This window comes from Populus alba, chromosome 4 (assembly GCF_005239225.2).
Source record: "Populus alba chromosome 4, ASM523922v2, whole genome shotgun sequence".
In the NCBI taxonomy this organism is placed as follows: Eukaryota; Viridiplantae; Streptophyta; class Magnoliopsida; order Malpighiales; family Salicaceae; genus Populus; species Populus alba.
Genome location: NC_133287.1, coordinates 11,738,887 through 11,757,750, shown reverse-complemented (window position 1 = coordinate 11,757,750; position 18,864 = coordinate 11,738,887).

Below are 18,864 nucleotides of genomic sequence, written 5' to 3'. Positions count from 1 at the left end.
ATTATTCTCACAAACCCTTTCTCCTGTTCCTCAAACGAATTAGTGTTGATTAGCTGTTCGAACCATATACTAGTGTTGCTGGAATGAAACGCAGCCTCGGAACAGAATTATGCTGCTTGCTGGGCCCTGATGGTGGAACTGACATTTTTTAGGGGAAGAAAGCGGCCGGGGGAGAGTGGGCATTCCCTGTGAGTGGCTCAGCTGTTTGGACAAAAACGCGGCTGCATCGAATGCAATGGTTCTTGTAAAATAATGAATATCACATATTGATCAACTAAAGAGATTCAACAACTAAAAAAAATTTGATTTTTTATGATCTTTCCTTTCTTCAAATGAAATGAACAGAGATAGCATTAGACCGATTTTCTAAATGTCTTTTTGGATATTCCTCAATATCCCGGCTATTCATGGAAGGTGCGAAGAAGATGAATGGGGTAGTATAAGTGATTAAGAGGTGTGGTAACTTATATCACGGGAGGAAATTTTGGACATAGTTGTATTACTATTAATGAATGGCTCCATGATTTTTTATGGGCAAAGACATCCTAAATAATTCGTTCTTGTGGTTTTTCATTATTTGCATTTGGCTTTTTTTTTCTTTATTTTTTTCTTACGCACTCATTTTGTCTGGACTTTTAGTTTAAGGTTTCTATTCAGCAGTCGAATTACTGGCAAGAACTTATTGAATCAATCGTTTGGGCTCAAATCAGTTTTTCAGGAAATGAAGCAACAGAGGCCCTTGTTTACGAAGTGCATTTTTCGATCCTAGATGAGCAACCATGATAAGAAAGCATTAAATTGATTGATTTTAACACACAACGCAAAACAAGTATTAAAATAAGCTAATAAGCTGCACGTTAGTGCAATAATCATCAACAAATCCAAAACAATTCGAGTTGAGTGGTGCAGGAATTTGTTACAAAATTCTACGAGAACCAAGCTTATATTATTTTAATTCAACGATTTCTGAGGTTTACAAGCTATACCAACTTTACTTGTAGGAAACTGTCATGACTGATAAAAAAAAAGTCTTGTCAGAATAAAGCTTATATAATCTGTAACTACTGGACTTGTTGACACAATCTGATTACTGAGAGCAGTTGCAAGCACCACGGGTTGCTCGAATTGTTGGATTATTCTGATTTTGAGATATATTGTATAATTTTATGATATATATTCTGATCATTGGGTTCAGAAAACTAATTAGAGGTTGATAACTTATTTTTTTTTGAATATATTGCTAGTTTTGGTAAAATTTATTAAGCTTGATTAAATACATGTTTTGATGAAATTAGATTTGTGTGGGTATAGGGTTTATGGAAGATGTGATGGTAAAATAACCATAGATTCTTGGGATTCTCTTCTATGCTTTTCTCTATTGCTTCTTCATCAATCTTGCTTTTTCTTTTTTTTCTTTTTTATGCTAGGGACAAATGGATATGTCATCTTACAAATTTTGATAATTTTGCGAGCTTCAAATCTCCATAAGAGACAATGATTTTCTAGCAGAGAATGATTTTTTAGCTTATAAGTTTTTGAATTCTATTTTATTGGATTGAAGGCGAATGTCCATGTTGTATATCATTAGCTTATGATATTCACACACACACACAATATTGTTCATTTTGGACTTTGCTCATATTATGACCGATTAAGCTTCAGTGACTGTTTACCAAAAACATATGTTTTTACAAGTTCATAAAATTATGTATGGAGGCTGACACTTTGCCCAATGTTGTTAAGGAAGTCGATGACCTGATGATAAAGGAGCCAAGCCCATGGAGATAGATCCAAACCATTGGTTTGGATTGCAACTACTAGAAATAAACCTTGTTGTAGATAAATCTTTAAGGATAAATAGTTTTATTAATTTATCCTTGTATTATTGAATAAGTTCTTGGTATATTTTTAATTATGTCTATATTGTTGTATTGGATTCGATTTTATCAATATATTCTCCATTCAGATTTCTTCACTTAAATTAATAAAACTATGCTTTTTTTTTTTTTTTTAATTTCCAAGTTATCTTTGAGATGTATAAGAATATATCAAAAACTCAAAATTTCTTATTTTTTTAAGAAATAAAAAGTTTTAAAATCACTAACCACTTGTATTTTTTAAAATAGAGAGTTTAATTTTCTTAATTAAAATTATATTCTGATATAACTATGTATTTCAGAATTAAAAATATAGTTATTAATATGGATAGAAAGATTTGACATAACTACATTAAACATGCCTTTTTGTGAAAGTCAAAGTTTTGATCCTAAGAATGATCACAAATGACATGGTTTTTTGTAATTAATTTCTATAAAGCTTAATAATTAATTATCAAGTTTGACCAATGCCCATTTATATAGAAATTTAAAACGCATTTAATGAATTGATTATCAATTTGTCACCATATATATTCAAGATGTTAATTAGGCATCTAATTATAATATTCGGAACCACATATGACATATATATATGATCCATGTCTAAAAAACCACAAGAACATCTGTTCCTATTAACCCACAAATCGACAGCCCCACAATCAATAACTTGGTGATCGATCAATTATTGCTGAAAAAATCAATCAACAACCAGTCAGATCCGGACATGTTACTTTATAAATCCCCAAGAATTGACACTAGTTTTTTTTTTTTTTTTTTTTTTTTTTTTCATATATACTAGTTCATTCGAAGGTTCAAATTACTCTATACTCCTAAATTAATTTATATATCTCTTAGTCCACTTTGATTAGGCTGATAGAAATGATGAATATAGAGGTTAATGTAGACCAAAAGTGGAAGCACAAGGGTTGATTTTTTATTGCAATGAATTTATTTTGAACATATATATATATATATATATGGGGGAATATCTGATGATTTAAACCTAATTTTATTAGATATATTATTAAATTGACAAATGGATGCATATTTGATTCAAACTACACAAATCAAGCAATAAAACAGTTATAGATGATTGAGTCAGAAAGGGGCTAGGTCGTTCTCCCACTCTCCAATACTTCGAATGCAATTGTCCATAGGACAAATTATTACATATGATTAAATATATACTTACAAATTATGGCTAACATTTTTAGAGGTTCTTCCATCAAGAAATTAACCCAATGTTTGCCGAAGCATTTAGTAAAACTTTGTAACAAATTTCTCATAATATCTTTTAGGAATTGTCATCCTTTCATTCTCATCAATATATTCAAACAAGCACAACTTCATTTCCCTCACTTCCCTCGAATCAAACAACAAAAAATGCATTTTTTTCCCTCACTTTAATTTTTTTTTATATTCCCTACCACTTTCTGCATGTGTTCTCCTATAAAGTATTCATGAATTATAAGAATATGATCAAAAGATTATTGAGAATTCAATCTCCACTTTCATCATAATAAACAAAAACAAAAAAACAACCTTTAAATTCTATATGATCATTTTAATGATTTTTTTATAAACAAAAGTGATTTGCACCTAATATTTAACGATTAAAATATATGAAATAGAACTGTTATCAAACTGAAACATCACAATATAGGAGTTAAGAAAATATATAATTCTGCGAGTGTTGATTTTTATTCTTTTGTTATTACCCTTCATTAAAAATTTTTATGTCGATTACAAGCATCCATTAAATTTGAAAGCTTTTTGTCAGAAAAATTCTTGAATTTTCTTTATATGAATTCTTGACCGCCAGAATCTCAAATTATTTTCATTCTACATAGTGCTATTGTAGCTTTTTATCCTGTTAGAATTATGGATGATTTTAATTTCTAAGCGATCACTCCATTCAATTTGAAAATAGACTAGTAGCTGTGAGTGGGAGGGAAGCATTTCCCCTTTTAGAAAAGGCACTTTCCTTTTATAGAAAGTTTTTCAGCCTTGGAATCTTATGGGCAAAACAATAATGCACAAGACTACTAGCTGGTATTATTGATTTCATTTCATCTTTTCCTATATAAATACCAACAATTGTGAGTATGCATGTGTGCATAGAGTTGCAATCCCATGAGGATCATTTGTTTATGGTCTAAGAGATTTGTATGAAGATGTTGATAGTAGAATGCAGCCAAGAATGATTTGCCGGCGCTGGCCAGCACTTGTTGCAAAGAAACTAAGCAAGGGCTTCAAATGTTTTTGGAACCCCGGCAAGTTGTTCTTGGCTATATTTGGATATCTTTTTCTCATGTGAAACTCTATAGACCTATTTATAGAAGACATGTTTAATTTACACACACACACACACAAAACCTAGCAAACTAATTATATAAGAGTTTTATGTTTTTATTATAAAGATTTTTTCAGAATATGTTTTATGTTTCTATAGCTTTACTCCTCCTAAATAATTTGATAGAGAGATTTTCAATAAATATGGTCATAAACACTTATGATGATCTCTCTCTCTTATATATATATATATATATGCTTCTCCTTTATTTATTTGTTAGTTAGTTTGTTTATATACTAGAAGATTGTCTTATGAACTTCAAAAGCTATTCCTTATTCAGGAATCTCTTTGGTGGTAGAAATCCAAAATTTAATGGTGCAAACTTGAGGTCAAGAATACAAAATTTCTCCATCTCTATACAATCTCTAGAAATTGGGATAACATTATTTCATCAATTGTCCATCACTATCTTTGACTACTACATATAAGAACATCATCTTCATTCTTGATGGTTTGCCTCCTCCGCGACTTGAAGGTGTTAACTTTCAGAAACTGTAGCTATCTTCTGCTACATGCTTTCCTGAAGGCCCCTTTTCTTACTAGGAAATTAAAGCTAAGTGTGGGACTGTGAAGGGTTTAAGACTCCAATATAGATGGAATCTACTTGGTTAAGTCTATGCATTCTGCTTTGTTTGCAAGATCTAATGGATCTTCCCAAAGTTTTATATCATGTATTTGAAGAGGTTTTATCCCTTCAAAGGTTGAAATCCTTGCATGGATGGCAATTCTTGATAAAATATATACAAGGCTTGTCTTATTTAGAAGAGACATTCTTAATTCCAGCTTCACATGCTCTTTATCCTTTCTGTTCATCTGCTAAAGAATCGGTAGACCATGAATGAATTCATTGTTGTTTTTCTTGGAAAGTTTGGGCCATGTTTATATTCCGGTTTGGTATTGATTGGTGCGTGCCTCTTTCTCTTGCTGATTTTTACTATCAATGGGAAATCTTTGTTTAGGGTAAATTTCAGAGGCAATCACAATAGAATCAAACGAGATTTTAAGAGATTAAGAATAGAGTAAGGCCTTGAATGCCATTCAGCCAGTAGGAGTTCAGTAGGACTTCCATTTTATTTTTTTTCATTTTTCAGTGTATGGTATATTTGGTAGATTAAAAAAAAATGGATTTTCAAAATTCTAATCCTCTTTTGGATGATTTGTTCTACATTGTTTTGTCCCATTTTATGTATTTGGATCAAAGCTCTTAGGTAACTATTTATATTACTATATTAGAACATAAAAGATGTAAAGAAACTCATTAGAGACAGATTTATGTCTATTTCTTCAATCAAAAATCTTTTTTCCTTCCATATATGTCCCTTTTATCCTTTAGCAATAACCAAACACAACTTTATGGATGATTTTCCCTGTAAATGCTTTTGATTTATCCAGGTCAGCTGATGGTCTTATATAAGTACATAGGACTGTCATTAACTGGATTCTTCCTTACGCTTGTTGGTTCAAGTGGAACTGTAATGGTTCTCAATTGGAAAATCATGGTAATGGTGGCATCTTGTATTTTGTGGTGGATTTTGAAGTTTAATGAAGCTGAACTTAATTTTAGCCATTAGGAAAGCTTTGGATGTTGCATCTTTATAGCTTATGTGCACCTTAACTAATTCTACAGGCCATAAAGTTAACGATTATGTAAGCTTTCAATAGCCCTGAAATTTATAAGACTCGAACCGGTGACATCTAGAAAGCAAACTCATGGCCTGATTAGTTAAGCTGTATTGTTAACATTTGAATATTTAACCTTAATCAAGTTAAAATCAAAGATTTTAATTCTTGTTTTTCTAGGATATGAGGTCACAAAAAGGGGGCCGATAGTGATTGTAGAATAATTAAAGGAGGATCAAATGCGTAACTGGAAAAAAAAATGATAGAAACTCGTTGACATTGAAAATGTCATCAAGGTAAATCATTTTCTGTGGAATAGAAAATCCCACAAGCAAGTACAAAAACACATTGACAAGAGCACCAATATTGATGTCCAAATATATATTTCACCACTAGTATTTGATGACAGATGAGGATTCTCTAAAAATGGAATATTATATTAATTAGTACAATTCTTTGTCAAAAGAATTTTATGTCGGGTGTGCTTTACCAAGTGAATTCTTAATTTCCATTGTCAAATAATTAGGAGATCATTTCCCTTCACATCCGATTTTTATTTGCCCCTTTTCCCTCTACAATAAGTTCTAGCTAGTTGCCCAATTGAGTTCAATTATCAAATAGTTTTCCATGCATACTCTTAATGAAGAAGAGGGATTTAATTGAAAAGTTTCTAATTCTTCGAGGATGTATTTGAGACAAGTTTTGGTTTGGTAACTCATTCAAGACCCCATGTATTTTTGGACAGCTTGTGAGATTTGCCTACTAACTTTAAACTAACAGCTAATGGTTTGGAGAAAAATATTTTACTTTTCTCATAAAATTCTTTACATAATTTTTTTTTACATATTTGGCAAGTGATAATTAATATATATATTTGGTAGACTTTTAATGTGTTCTAAGTCCAAATTATTTTCTTGGCATTGCTTCATCGAGAAGGAGGAGACTACAGATAACAACAATCAACCATTGATTTCAAAAAAAATTCCAAAGAAAGGATTTCAATCAGGCAATAGGCATTGACTTTCTACTTTTCCCTCAAAGTGGAGAAATTAAAGAAATGCACAATTATTTGAGTGGCATATGTTATTGGATTGAATCCAATTCTTGCAGGACAAAACCCTTTTTTGTAAGTATAGAATATAACTCAAGAGAATGTGAGAATCTAAGAGCTTTACATCTGATCTGTATCTTATTCTTTAAATTCATGATGAGGCCAGACCCTTCTAGCTTAATGCTGGAAATCAATTCTCATGTTTGAATACAGATAGGACTGACTGAAAAGGAGAGTGAGAAGAGGACCTTTCTTAGAAAATTACAAAAAGGCCCAAAAAGTATTCCACATACATTATTAGTAAAGTATATGCATTTATTAAACTTATTTTTTCTTGAATGAAATAAAAAAGAATTGACATCCATTATTAAAAGAATATTTCATTAATTACAGACAATAAACAATGATATTTTATAAGATAATATTCCTTATGTCTATACTAAATTATGTTACAAAATAGGAAAATTGATTAAACTCCTTCTTAACTAGATCCTTAATCAATCACTCTTCTGCATAGATACATCCTGCCTTTTCCATATGTCGACATCCATGAATAGTCAAACATGGATACGAGCCCTCCCTTGGACACTTTAAATAATGTACCTTTGTACATATGACATCCTTAGATACTTAGGTTCCATTATCTTCATTATCTCCACACAAGCAAGCCCGATCACCTCCAAGGATGAACTCAACTCCATTAGAACGCAAATGGTAACACGAAAAGAGGTAATTGAAATTGATGGTACACATAAAAAAAAAAAAAAAAAAGAAGTTTGTTTCAGCCATAATCTAAATGGACCGAAATAAAACAGAAGAACAGGGACTAATAAAAAAGCACAAGAAGTTGGCATAAAAAAGAGAGAGAAAAGAAGAGATAAAGAAAGGCACACAAAAGTCACACCAAAGCTTCAATGATAACACCTCTAGTACCAAAAAAAAATCTCGATAAGAAGAATTCATATACACCTCAAAAAGTTGCTTTTTTAAACTGGTGTGGGTTGCATGCATTGCCTAAAAAATAACAGAGTAGCTTCCTTGATGGCAGGTGCATCAAATGCGCAATTCACAATTTATTTTTTTAAAGTATCTAGTTTTGGCTAATAGCCCGAGCCCCTCCTCTTTCTCTCATCTTGACGTAGAAAAATCACAAAAAAATTATCAGGGATTGGCACACACCTTAATGTATTTTTACAACATCACTTTCTATGATATGAACACTAATTTCTCCATCAATTATATTCTTTACTCACCATGAGACCTTTCATCATTAAGTTGTAGCTCTACATATCATGAGGTAACTATAACATTACACTTTACGAGACAAGTGTTCCTAAGGTCTATAAATACCTTTAGTCATGAAGTAAAAAAAAAAAAAAAACAACTAGCAACCACACTAATTCTATGAAGCATAAGCGATCATTCAACAATTAAACAAGCTCAAACAAAACACATAGCCTTCAGATATACACTCTCCCAATTATTTTCTTTTTTGTTCATTGTTTTTGTTTTATATTTCACTAGCTTAAACATTTAAGGGTCTCCTTTTACAGGGGAATTGTTATGCAAGAACAACCAAGGAAAGTAGTTGTCATCCCACTGGACCAATGACAAAGCCAGTCACCCCACCAGCCCAAAATCACAGTCCATAGAAAGTACAAATCCAGTCTAAAGTTTTTCACGAATTCATCATAAATATAGCTACATGTATAAGTAAACTAACAACAAGCTATATATCTTTTTATTTATGTGATTAATATTGTGACCTCATGTTGGTAATGTTTCAGGGGCTACAATTATCTAGTTTCGATGGCATGTAATGTCATAAAACAAGATGAAAATACATAAACTTGCAACAGAGTAAAAAAATCAAATCCTACTATGCATGTACTAAAATATTTTAAGGTTGCATTTAAATAAATAAAAAAAATCATGGCAACAAATAATTAGTATACTAAAAATAGTGTAGATGTAAGTTACTTGTTGAAGATATTTGGAAAAAGTAAGGAAGTGTTTATGTTAATGATTAAAACATATGTCATTAAAGACTAAAATACTTGTCACTTAATGCAAATAATTTTTCGGAAAGTAATCTCCCAAGATTCTAAGAACTTAACTTTCAAAAAAATAAACTTTCTTTGAAAGTCTACGAACCAAAAGAATAGTTGAATTTAATATCTTTCTACAAATAAATAGAACCTAAGCTCTTGAACATAAGAAAAAGGGGGCGAAAAACTTATAAGCAAGCTAATTGAAGAAAAAAAAAAAAACTAAGAAAATCGAACATGAGAAGGCAAATGAGGTGTTGCATTGTGTGCAAAACATCTCTTATTCAACCCCTTTTTATAATGATTTGTTTAACCAAAATTAATGGAGAATTAATTTTAGTAATTATCAAAATTAATTCATGTCACTTTGCTTTAATTACCCATCATAAAAAAAAGAAGGGTTTTTACCTTGAAAACCATATATTTTTACTTAGAAATTAAAATTATTCATGAAGTGGAGGATTAAAATATTTATTCATGGGCTATCTAAACTAAATGGGCAAGCAAAATAATTCTTTATATGCCAAAAAAATCAATTTATAGAAAATCTAAAATCAAAATAGGTAGGCAAAAAATATTTCTATATAGGTCAAAATATTATTTTGCAACAAACCTAAACTTAGGGACCTAGAGCCTGTGTTTGTGTAATGCAAGCCGAGTGAGCATGCGAGGCAAGTAAGCGTGCGAGTGTGGTTTAAACTTAAAATTCACTTTGTCTAGGTCCTCTCTCTTCTAAAGAATTTGATGTTGTATGTTCTCTTTTAAAACTTTTGAACTTTCTATTATATAAGTTACAAGAAAGTCATAATTTTTTTTTATATGAAATAGAGAGTTTTGAGTTTCACAAAATACATCAACTAAAGAATTTTTTTGAATTAATTTTTTATTTATCCATATTTTTATTTTAATTATATTAATGTTCTATGTTAAAATACTTTTATTGAAGAATGATTTTTCAATAAAAAATAGACTCCAGTTTTAATTTAGCCTTAAACAAATGTCTAACCACTTAAGATGTTATTCATTAATTTGTTACACATACATGATGGGGAAAACTTCAAGTGCAGGGAAGACAAAGAAAATGGAAGCACTAGAATTATGTTTCCATGGAGGCATGCAAGCACATCAACGTGCATTCAATTATCCTTATATTATGTCTCTAACGTAAAGATATATGAACAAATTCGTGTTGACATTTTCTAACCAATTGCACCTTCTCCTAAAAATATTCAAGATTTTATTCCAAATATTAATGGCATACAGCATCCATTTTACTACATTAGTGGAATGCAGGACCAGCTATATATACGTGTTGTATGCTCTATTTGAAGGTTTTATCGATAAAAGTAGATAATGTGGGTGGAAGCTTTTGTTCATATTGCCGTACAAGTGGCATACATGGTGGCCGGTGGCATCTTTTGGTTTTGAAACGACAAAGCTTTGTGCAATTGGAATTTCTGAGTCATGCATGAAACCTTATCATCGACTACCATATATAAATATGCTAACAATGCTGTAAGTTTTACGTGAAATTGAGTTAGGTTTGCTAGAGAAGCTAAGGCGGAACGTACGTATACGTAGCTAGGATGATCAATCACATGATCATCAAAATGAAGCTTAGTTCTCTATCATCTTGCATGAAGTGATAGAGAGTGGATTTGAGCCAAGGACGCCTTGCCGCAGATGCATGGTCCTTGCTGCTGATCACATACCAAGGAGGGTTTTGGGTGGCAAGCATCCTTGGTTCTCCTTCGCTCTGTATTTCCTCATGCGAGATTGTTTTCCAATTGCTTCAAAGGTTGCCATGGTTTTCAAGAAGCAACAAGAGGGGCTAGTTGTTCTGATTTATTTACTGAAGTGAGTGATTTCATTCATTTTTTTTTCAGTTTTATAACTAAATTAGAAACATATTCATAATCTACGTACTGTGTATAGATAGATATTAAATGCCTAATTCAGATTGTACATTCTTTTATTAAAATGATTTAACCACGAAGTGTTACTTAACCTAGTTCTCTTTTGGTTTTAATAGAAAGTCCGCAACTTTTTGAAAAATAAAATAAAATAAAGCGATATTAATTGTATAAGTAAGGGATTACAGGTGGCCACATTCAGATATACGTACCCTTGCTTTCATAATCTTGTTGGAAAGGGATCAGCTCAAGGGCGAGCTCATGAAGTGTCATGTTTTCAAGGGTTGGCGTGAAGGATTAATTGAATCTGCACCCACTTACAAGTACTATCAGAACTCACAGGTTTTAATTTATGACTGTGATCGATCAGAAGATGAAGGGTGAAAATTAAGAAGCAAGCTCCTGCTTGGTGTGATCGAATAATTTGTTTTGGAGAGGGACTGAAGCAGCAACAATTCAGCAGAGGTCAATCCAGATTGTCAGACCATATATAGACCTATTCGCGCAATCTTCGTAGCAGAATCCGATGTCTCAAGTGATTCCAGGAGTTTGGGAAGCTCCTTTAAATGCAGTTTTAATTGCTTGCAAGATCTTTTCATGAGCCCTTTAATGATAAGATATCATGTAACGTCAGAGCAAGCTCCTATTCTGAATAATTCTACCAGTTTCTTTAAAAAAAAAAAAAAAAAAACATTGTTATTCTTGAGATCATAGCAGATACAGTAGTGGTTACAGAGTGATTTCAATGACATGAACTCCGATGATCATTTTATTCAAATCTGCATGGTCATTGTTTCATTTTGTATGTTTTCTAACCTATCTCTTGTTACTCTACTTTTTATATTTAGCCATGCTCTTTACAGTAAATCAACTGATTAATAAAATTCTTGTATTTCATTAAAAAAAAAAAATGCATTGTTAAACTCTCATATATATAGCCTAGTCCAAGAGTTGATCGACTCCCATATATCATTGATAAGAAGGGTAGCATAATGTATCCTGTACCTATATATATTTAATCAAGTAATTTCGTATTAATTAATATCCTTCTGTAACATGCCTATTAGCAAGATCCTTGATCTATGGACGAAAATTAATAATATTGCTAGACAAGCAATATATCAAAGGCACCTATTATAAATAATCACAAAGACAAAGTATGCCACCTTATTTCTTATTGTTGTTGCTGTTGGTATTTTGTATAGTCCTCCTTTTATATCTCAAAATTCAAGACATACCCTGCATGTCTATTGTTTAACAATAATAAAAAATGTATATGCATTGAAAATCCACTTAAAAAAATAAAAAGGAGTTGTTGCACTATGGATTCAACGGTGCAATTATTTGAATTGATATATAGCTTTTTTTGTTATTATTTTTTGTTGATTTGTTTCACAATTAACTTGATATTTTATTTTCATTTTCTCTCTATGGCCTTCTTGGTTTTGCGTTCGACCATGCAAAAATTTTGTTAAAATTTCTATTTTTAAAGAGATTTAAATTAGAAGGAATGAGATTGACAACAAGGAAAAAAAACTTAAAAGGCTATGAAGGAAGAAGAAATCAAATTTCAAAATCCAAATGAGAAAAGAGAGAGAGAGAAAAAAAAAAAAAGAGATGGAATGAGAAAAAAGTTAATTGATGCCATGCTATGGATAATTATCATACATTGGTCACTTAAGGAGGATGAGGACTGTCGCACGTGTGCGGCGGCGCGGCGATCGTCCACCCTCAAGGAAAAATCGGAAATGTTTATTCCTGGCAAAAAGGGAGAGACAAGGAATTCTTGTCTCTATATGTGAAAATATGGACTGGGAGTCGCCACCTAGTATTCTGGTTACTAGGAACCTTAACTGGTCTTTAGAGATCGGGTACGGAGACTGGTTGCGTAAAGGGAAGGTATTAGCACCCCAACTACGCCCTACCTAAGGTAAGCTGCATTGTTTTGTCTGATAAAATCTAAAGTCTTGTTGTGGTTTGTAATTGTTCGGAATACGCATTACATGTAATGTCATACCCCAGGTTCGATTGTCCGGAAAAAAAGAATTAATATCCAAAATATGCATTACATATAATGTCATACCTCGAATACTAAGAGACAAACAAAATAAAGTTTTTTGTTGTTTTTGAAATTTTGGCCAATATTCTCTTGACTTTAATAAACTGGTTATTAAAGCCAAAATGCATGCTAAAACATTGTTTTTTTTGGTGTATGAAAAATACAATATGATTTTTTAGCTTTGAGACACTTGGCCGTATGCACAAAAACATTTTTTCTCCTTTTTTTTTAATTTTTTTGTATTTTTGGAAGTTTTTGATGAAAAACCGGGTAGTTTAATACCAGATTTGTATTTTTACGACATAAAAATACTACCCGATATTAATAAAAATAACATAAATCAACAGTGGGAACATCATAAATATTTTTTTAAAACAATAATATTTTTTTTCTATTTTTTTACAATGGGCCGGATCAGGCCCAATTGCATGGGGTGGGCCAAACCTGGCCCATTTACATGGGCTGGCTGACGTCCCAGCCCAGGCCCAAATGGGCTGGTTACTGTGCACATAGTAACCGGGTTACTGTGCACACAGTAACCAGTGAATTAATTAGCCAGTTACTGTGCCATGCACAGTAACCGGGTAATTAATTCATGGCTTGCAGAACGTGCACAGTGCACGTTCTGCATGCAAGAAGATGAACAGTAAAACGAGATAAGGGGTTGAGGGCTGACCTGTGGTGGCTGTCGTTGATGGCGGAGCTGCTGGTGGCGACAGGAAGCGGCGCTGACAGTGGGGTGGCCGGCGGTGGCTCTGCGTTTTCCTTCTCTCTCTCCTCTGTTTTCTTCTCTGCCTTCTCTCCTCTCTTCTCCCTCTTCTCCCTCTCTTTGCTCTCCCTTCTCTTCTCTTCCCCCTCTCTTGTTCTTCTCTTTCTTTTCTTTTTCTTTTTTTTCTAGCCCTCCCCTGTATTTATAGGAAAACAGGGGGGCGAATGGTGGGGCGGCCACTGTTGGCCGCCCCTGCACTATCTGTTCAATGGATAAAAAGGAGGCAAGTGGGCGTCGAATGGTAGGCGTCTTATTGCGCCAAATCCAGGAAAGAAGTTCGGCGAAAAGTGGAGAAGAAAAATTCTTCTCCCCTGTTCTCTGCGTGCGCAGGGAAGAAGACGATGGTGCCGTTTCCAAATGGCACCGTTTTGCGTTTTTTTTTTTATAATATATTTTTTGAATTTTTTTTTTATTTTTTTTATTTTTTATGTGGGAACCAAAAAATGGGTTACAACAAGGACATTGAGACAATTTTAGGGACAACAAATAAGATTGTCTTTAAAGGAGGTAGGGGACTACACGCGCCATGAAAAATGATTTTACATGCTAACGTATACATCAACCTTTCTTTTTTTCTTTTTTTTTCTTTTTTTTTTTTAACAAAAAATTTGGTCTCTACTTCTATAATAACTCTTTAATTAAGCCCTAAATTCCATTTAACGTATTCAATTTAATCCATAATTTGATAATAACTCTTTAATTAGGTCCTGACTTTCATTTGATTTAATTTCTAATTCGATAGTAACTCTTCAATTAAGGTGTGAATCTCATCCCACCTGAGCCAAGCCCTCTTCTTTCAACCTAGTCCCTCATTCTCTATTAAATCTTCAATTTTCATCTAATCCAAGCTCAAATGAGGCCCAAGCAATGATAGAATAGGAAAAGGAAAGGGGAAGGAAATAGATAACTATCCGACTAAGTTGGTGCATTATAGTTATGTTCATGATCCAAGTTACATATTTGATGTTTACCTCGATTGACCATGTGTTATCCAATATGTCACATTTTCAATATAAAACAACATAAAATATCATTTTTTTGAGGTCAAGCCAGATTTTTCTCGGTCTTTTGAGATGACTTTGGATTTACCAAATCAATTGGCTCATATTATAACAACTCCCACAAGATTTAATTTGAATCTCGACGTGGGCAAGCAGTCATGTATAGAGTTTTCAAGGATAGGTCATTACCCCGTGTTTATTAACATTATTAATGAGTTCCCTACAACCTATTTTAAAAAAAGATTTTTTCATTGTAAATGAAGTTTGACCATCATTAACTTATGTAGTATTGTTATAGATTAATTGTGTATTCTTAATATAAGGGGAGGAATGATTATTGTGTAAGAATAAGAATGAACATTGCTATATGAACATGTTAATTGAATAAAAAGCTAACTTGTTGGTTGTGTATTCTTAATATAAGGGGAGGAATGATTATTGTGTAAGAATAGGAATGAACATTGCTATATGAACATGTTAATTGAATAAAAAGCTAACTTGTTGGTTGTGTGGATATGGGGTGGAACCATGAAGAAATTAAAATGAAAGGGGAGGAATGATTATAGAATACACAATTTATAGATTAATTGTGTATTCTTAATATAAGGGGAGGAATGATTATTGTGTAAGAATAGGAATGAACATTGCTATATGAACATGTTAATTGAATAAAAAGCTAACTTGTTGGTTGTGTGGATATGGGGTGGAACCATGAAGAAATTAAAATGAAAGAAATTTGAAAAATAAAACATATTTAAGGTTGATCATAAGTATATTTTTGGCAAATTGATTAGTTAATGAAGATTATCATGTATTCCAATTAGTATCGTGAAATTATTATTGTGATTTAAATGATGTCAAATGACCTTGGATAATATTGTTTATGCATGAAAATAAATTGGAAGTTGAAAAGGATTTCCAAGGGATGAAAATCCTCGTTGTCTAAAATTTTAGCTATAAAGGAGGGGTTATTATGATTATTGAGTTTGAGTTTTAAAATAAAATAATTTGGAGTTGATTTCTTCATGAAAGTTGTATTTTTAATAGAGACAAATCAAGCCCAAAACGAAGTTGTACAACTTTAGTTATGATAAAAACACTAGATAATAGTGTTCTGAGTTGGTTAAGCTAAATCGATCAAAATTAGATCATTTTTAATCTTTGCTTAGAATCACTGTGGAGTGATGATTTTAATAACAAAATTATAAGAATAAATATGAACATGAGAATGGGTACGAGTATGGGATCCTAAGAAAATTCCTTCTGATTGGTTTAAAAATACTAGTTAAATGAAGATGTAATGTTGGTTGTATTGTTGATAAAAAATTGAATCCCTAGTTATATAGGGAAAGCTATGAGGACTAGACAATTGTATGGAGTGGCAGTACATGCACCTATTCTCGGAAGGTGATTCATCACCTTATTTTGTAATTATTAGTTTTCCTTAAATATTTGTGTTGTGTATTTAATTGATGTTAAAAGAACAAAACAAATGAATATAAAGTGATTATTACAAATGAGAATTATTGGTAATTTAAGAGAAATTACTGAAATTATTTTGCAAACACAAGAGGGTAGCTGAGTGTTGGGTAATTCGTATGGAATTATCGGATCGATTGTGGCAACTAAGATGGGTTAGCTGGATTTCTTAGGTAATTAAGAGAATTACAGGGTTTATTTGTTAACAAGAAAGTTAACCAAATATAAGGTAATTCGTATGAAATTACTAGATTGATTGGCTAACAAAAGAGGTTAGTTGGATGCTGGGTAATTCATATGGAATTATTGGATTGCTTTTAGCAACCAACATGGATTAGATGGATTTCTTGGGTAATTCATATGGAATTACCGAATTGATTGGCTAACAAAAGAGGTTAGCCAGATGCTGGGTAATTCGTATGGAATTACTGAATTGATTTTAGCAACAACGATGGATTAGCCGGATTTCTTATATAGAATTACCGGATTGATTTTGGCAATCAAGAGAATTACCTGGTTTATTGATTAACAAGGAAGTTAATTGGATATGGGGTAATTCGTATGGAATTACCATATTGATTGGCTAACAAAAAAGGTTAGCTAGATGCTGGGTAATTCGTATGGAATTACCGAATTTATTGATAACTAAGGAAGGTTAACCAAATGTGTGGATAATTATATGAAATTACCAGAATTATTAGCAATCGAGATGAGTTAGCCAAATATTTAAGTTTTGAAGAGATTATGTGAATTAATTGATTGAAGTTAGAAGTAGTAAATTCTAAATGTTATGAGTAAAATAATTAATATATGACTAAGATATTGAGTACATTAATTAATGTGGTTATTGGGTATACACAATGACTTGGAGATTGGAGGGGAATTAATAGATAATTAGTTACCATAGTGTTTGTGGCTAAGGATACATGACAATGATACTTAGCACCATAATGACGGTGGCTAAGGGCATAAATTGATAATTGGCACTGTGATAAGGGTGGCCAAGGTTATGTGAAGGATGCTTAGTGACCATAGTATCGATAACTAAGATTGTGTGCGAATGATACTTGGCAACTGTGGTTACAATGCATATGATGTTAATAAGAAAAATAAAAGTGGTTCGGTACAAATGGAAGATTCAAATGGCATTGATTAACTATCCGGGTTTGGATTACTAATGGTATTGATGAGGTTTCATTAGTGCCAACATTTCTTAACTTGATTAGTCGATCCCGAGCAATTAGGTGACTAATGATGTTAAAAAAGATTACTAACATTGGCATGATTACTCCTGGTTCAGTGAAAAAGATAAGTTTATTAACTATTCCAGGTCGAGAATAGTTAATGATATCAATAGGTCACATTGGTAACTACTCTAGGCAAGGAGGCTAATGATGTCAAGGGTTCTTGACATCGACAACTTTGATAGAAACCAGATATGAATAATATTTGATTAAGTATTCCGAGGAAGGAATAGTTAATGATATTAATCGGTTGTATTAATATCAGCATGTGAATGTAATTGATTAGTCTAGCCCAATATTAGAAGACTAATGATACTAATAAAATTTATTAGTGTCGGCGATTACCTTCTAAAAAATAAAAGGAAAGATATTGATTAATTGTTCCAAAAGAATGAGATAAGTTAATGATACAAAGAGAAGAATATCTTGGTATCAAGTGAGAATTTTTTTTTTTTTAATCAAAATGTAAGTGTATAAAAAGATAAAAAAAATATATATATACAATGTTGAAAAGCCAGCAAGTTCAAAAACAAGGATAAACAAAAAACACTACTAAAAAATATGGTAATTAGCAACGGACAATTCCGTTGCAAATACAACTGAAATCCGTTGCTCAAACAATTTAGCAACGGAATCAGCAACGGCACAAATCGGATGCAGATTTGTCGTTGCTGATTTGTTTGCAACGGATAAATCCGTTGCTGATTTCGCAGCAACGGAAAATCTGTTGCTTATAAAAAGCAACGGATAATCCGTTGCAAAACTAGCAACGGATTATCCGTTGCTAGTTTGACGAATCAGCAACGGGGAATCTGTTGCTGATTCATGCATCAGCAACGGACTCTCCGTTGCTGATGCACGCTGATGCCTGCATCAGCAACGGATAATCCGTTGCTGATGCAGGCATCAGTTGCAATCACCAACGGAGAATCTGTTGGTGATTGGATTATTATATTTTTATTAAATTAATTTTTATTTATTTATTAAAATGATTTTTAATTTATTTATTTATTTATTTATGGGTAGTTTACAAATTGTAGAATATATATAACCAACATAAATTAATATTAACAATAATTAATAAAAAATAGAATAAAAATAATATTCATATTATAAAAATTTAGTTAAACTTGCATTAATACAATTAAGTTCAAATACAAAAAAAACAACAAAAGATACAATTATGGTTCTGGTTGCGAAGACGAACCATGATATTGTTGATCAGGATATAAAGGTCGAGGTGTAGGTCGATAAATTGGTTGAGATGTGGGACCCATAGATGTCATTATCTGAGGAGCCATATGTGGCGGTATTGATGGAGTCAAAGGTGATGGCATACCTTGATCAATATTTGATGTCCCGCCATGATATCCAAGATTGTTCACAAGATATTCTTGCATGGAATCCATCTGCCGTTTCATTGCAAAAATCAAATCATCTGTTTTCTTTA